Raw genomic sequence first — 4,450 nt, 5'->3', positions numbered from 1 at the left:
CACTCGGAGTTTCAAAGCAGCTTACAAACTCCTTTCCTTTCCCTCCCCACAACAGACACCCTGTGAGGTAGATGGGGCTGAGAGAGCTCTGAGAAAACTACCCTTTCAAGGACAGCTCTGACAGAGCTATGGCTTACCCAAGGTCATCCTGCAGCAGCAAGTGGAGGAGTGGGGAATCAAACCCGGTTCTCCCAGATTAGAATCCGCCCACTTAACCACCACACCAAACTGGCTCTCAGTAGGCAGATGGAAACTGCCTCTCGGTTCTGGGATGAAAATCTACAAGCACCTTTTCAGCAGCCACAATTCATCCAAGCTCTTATCAGGGAAGACTGGGAGGATAAAGAAGGCCACCGAAACCCACCAGCCCTTGGAAGGAAGCCCGGGCGACATACAGTCCCGAGACAGCGATCTTCAGCCCCTACCTGCCAATCCCTCTTCATCATCAGATGCCAGAAGAAACACCTCTTCCTCTTCTTCGAGCCAGGATACGAGGTCAGGTTTGGTAATCGGAGGTCCTGTTTATCAGGGACAAAACCCACAAAATTAGACCTCTTCTGTGCGTCCGTATATTCAAGAATTCCAGGCCAAATTGACTGTCCCTCCAGAAACACACGAGTAATCGGGCTGGGATGGCGTATAATTCAGAGTCAAGACTCAGCCCTCTTTTGCTACCTGAGGCTCTCTTGGAGCACGGATACGTGGCCACGCACACAGGTACGTCCACTCTGGGCCTCTTGGGACCTCAGCCTCTCTGTATGCACAAAACTGAAGACTGGTGCGCTATTTCCCCACAAAACAGTGAGGCCGTTCTTTTAAAAGGCTTGACATCTATTAAGCATAAAGGGAAAGACTAAAGGCGAGGCTGGAAGGAGAATTTTAAAGGCGGTTGGCACTCAAAGCCCTTAAAATATCTATTTAGGTCATTCTGAATTCAACAATTACTAAGATCTTTGATGATTGAAACACCCCATTAAGGCTCACTCACGGCTAGTGGGGTTGTGTGCATATCCCTGAAGAACACGAAAGGCTAGACGAGAGAGGGAAAGGGAATGAAACTCTGCAAATGAGAAGCCTGCAGGCCAAAGGAGGTGGAGAGTTATGCTTAAGAGACGTGACCAAAAGGGGGGGCAGACAAGAGCCCGGGAACCAGAGGATCTGGAGAGGGACACTGGGAGGCTGCCCAGCAGAAACCAGGAACAGAAATACTCTGTGCAGCAGTTCATGCAGTTATTGCTAGATCCTGGAAAGATGACAAAAGACCTACCGTATCTGACTGGTTTTTGAAAATCCAGGAATACTGTACAATGGACAAGTTCGCAGACTCTATGTTACCAGGTGAAACTGAACCCTATAACCAATGCTCCCTCTGAGCTGTGGAGTCCCGTGAGCAAAAATTCTACTTTGTGAGTTGCTGGCATTAAAGTTGTGAGCGAGCGATTAGTCTGCTGCATAAATTAGTTTGCTCTGGAGCCCTCCTTCCTGAGCCAAGACAAAAATGTGTGAGCCAGAGGCTAAAAAACCGTGAGCTAGCTCACACTAGCTCAGCTTAGAGGGAACACTGCCTATAACTCGAATTTTGTTAAAACCTGGTTTCCAGTTCGAAAACACTTTGCTTCCCATCAGGAACTTGAACACATTCTGGAAAGAGATCGAAAGTCTGCAAAGAAGCAGCCTGCAGACCAACAGAGAGTTTTGCTGGAGACACGGCCCAAAAGGGGGCAGACAAGAGCCCTGGAATCAGGGGGTCTGGAGAGGGACGCCTGGACGTCAGCAGAAACCAGGAGCAGCATCACCGCAACAGGGGGAAATACTTTGGGGACTGTGGGGCATAGGGAGGAAGAAAGAGGGAGAAAATAGACTAAGACTGCCAAATGAAGAGTGCGTCTCTCTCCTTTAGGGCTGCCCAGTTCCCTCTGGCCACAGGAAGGGAACTGGGGTGGGGGGTAGAGTTGAGAGATTCAGACGGGGAAACTCCTGGAGATGTGGGGATAACAGAGGCCACAGTGGGGAACAGTGCCACAGAGTCGACCCTCCAAAGCATCCCTCTTCTCCAGGGGGAAGGATCCCTGTACTGTGGAGGTGCACCAGCCTGACCACGTCCTCCCTCCTTAAGGGCTACCTTACAGTCACTCCTCACCCAGAGAGGCCACGTTCCCGAAGTTCTCCAGCATGACTTCCTTGTAGAGAGCTCTCTGGGCCGGGCGCAGCAGGGCCCACTCCCCCCGGGTGAAATAGACGGCCACCTCCTCGAAGGACACCCCAGCGGCCTGCAAGGAGGAGAAGGAAGCATCTCTTTACGTCACTGGAAAGCTGGTCCGTGGGGGGGGGCCTCCAAGAGCTTACAGAGCTCTTCTTATTGGGGCTACTGTAAGCTCTTGGAGGATTGGCTACACTAGGGGTGTGTGGCCTAATATGCAAAGGAGCTCCTGCTACCAGTAGAGCCCCGACAGGGGCTATCAGCCTTCTGGGGAAGAGGCCAAAGATGCTCAGATGATAAGGAACCCAATAGTTATATGTAGAAAAATCAGTATTGTTACAGAGACATTTGTAGTTATCCCCAATCAGAGTTATCTTCTAATTTCCTTGCTTCTCTAAACACACCCTCCAAGACAGGGGGTGACTGTATTTCTGCATTCCCAGAATTCTCTGCATTACAACAGAGAAGAAAACACCCCTAGTCGTGTCTGCTGCAAAGCTCCCCAACGATTCAGCCCCCCTCCCCCCCATACCTGAGCTGGCTGCATGGTGGCTCTTTTCCCTTCAGCAGACAGAGGAGATGGTGGAGGAGGCATCTGGGATGTCCTTCCGCCCCTGCCTGGGAGGGAGAGAAAGAAAGAGAATGAACAGGGCACAATTCAAGATACTGGATTGAATCCATCAAGGCTCAGGTGCGTTTGGCCCGACATCTCTCCCCTCAGCCAGCCATCTTATTCATACATACCTCTCCTCCCCGGAAATGCTCCCTCGCAAGCTCTGCCAACCCTTTCCTGGGAGATGAATCCCTTTCCCTGCCTGAAGACACAGCCCTCCCTCCTCCCCTCTGAAGGAAGCAAAGACCTTTTTCATGCTTGAGCATGTGATTACTGAGAGCCAGCATGGCTTTCTCAAGAACAAGTCATGTCAGACTAACCACACGGACCAGATAACGTGGAGGGGGGGAGGCGTTGGTCTTTGCGCGGCGCAATTAGACCCGCCAGAACACGATCAGACACGACGGCAGCACACCACGGTATCGTCCGTCAGCGCGTGCGCATCAACGAGGACAGCCGGGGGAAAGCCGCAAGCCGGCACGATCACTCGGAACGATCCCATCGGCAGCCCGTGGCAAACCGTTTGCTAGTACATTTGTTGAGATACTTTTTAACTGCGCAGCTTCGGCGGCACGCCATGGGTTGGCCACGGGTGCGCGACACTTGCCAGATGTTGCGGTGTGATCGCAACCTGAAAATCCACCCTGCGTTCGTGGCTCTCCCACGGCAAATCCGCTGTGTGACCAGGGCCCTTGTCTCTCTCACTTTTTTTTGTCAGAAGCTTACTGCCGTGCTGGATCAGAGCAATGCTGTAGACATAGTTTATCTTGATTTCAGCAAAGCTTTTGATAAGATTCCACACAATATTCTTGTTAATAAGTTGGAAAAATGTGGTTTGGGTCCTAACTGGTTGACAGATGGCACCCAAAGAGTGCTGGTGAACGGTTCCTCATCCTCTCGGAGAGGAGTGACAAGTGGAGTACCTCAAGGATCTGTCTTGTTTTGCTCAACATCTTTATCAATTATATGGATGAAGCGATAGAGAGAATGCTCATTAAATCCGCAGATGATCCTAAATTGTGAGGGGTAGCGAATACAGTAGAAGATAAAATGAGGATACAGGATGACCTTGACAGGTTGGAAAACGGGGCTAAACCAAATAAAATGAATGTCAATGGGGATGAAGGTAAAGTTCTGCATTTAGGTAGGAAAAATCAAATGCATAATTATAGGTTGGGGCAGACTTGTCTTGGCAGTAGTACTTGCAAAAAGGGTCTTAGTAGACCATATACTGAACACAGGGCCGGCTCACTCACTAGGCACTCGCCTAGAGCAGGACGGCCCTTAGGGGCACCAAACTGCACCCGACCCCGTACTCTGGGAGTTTCTTGATTATTTGTGTTTTTTATTCTTCCTAAAATGCATTTATTTTTGAAAATTGGTGGGCGCACGGGGGGCCCCCAGAAGGAATCCTCGCCTAGGGGGCAAAATAAGCTGGAGCCGGCCCTGACTGAACATGAGTCAGCAGTGTGATGCGGTTGCTAAAAAGGCAAATGCAAAATTGGGCTGTATCAACAGCAGTATAGTGTCCAGATCACACAAAGTGATGGTGTCACTTTACTCTGCTCTAGTTAAACTTCACCTAGAGTATTGTGTTCAGTTTGGGGCACCACCATTTAAGAAGGATACAGACAAGC

The 4,450-nt window shown here is 50.4% G+C and overlaps 1 pseudogene; it reads right to left on the bottom strand.

The window, feature by feature from the left end:
• Nucleotides 1-2,763: 2,763 nt before the first annotated feature.
• LOC107122884 overlaps nt 2,764-4,450 on the bottom strand; it is an 11,645-nt pseudogene continuing 9,958 nt past the window's right edge.

This window comes from Gekko japonicus, unplaced genomic scaffold (genome assembly GCF_001447785.1).
Source record: "Gekko japonicus isolate JY-2015 unplaced genomic scaffold, Gekko_japonicus_V1.1 scaffold5176, whole genome shotgun sequence".
NCBI lineage: Eukaryota > Metazoa > Chordata > Lepidosauria > Squamata > Gekkonidae > Gekko > Gekko japonicus.
This window is presented reverse-complemented; position numbering and strand designations above follow the sequence as displayed.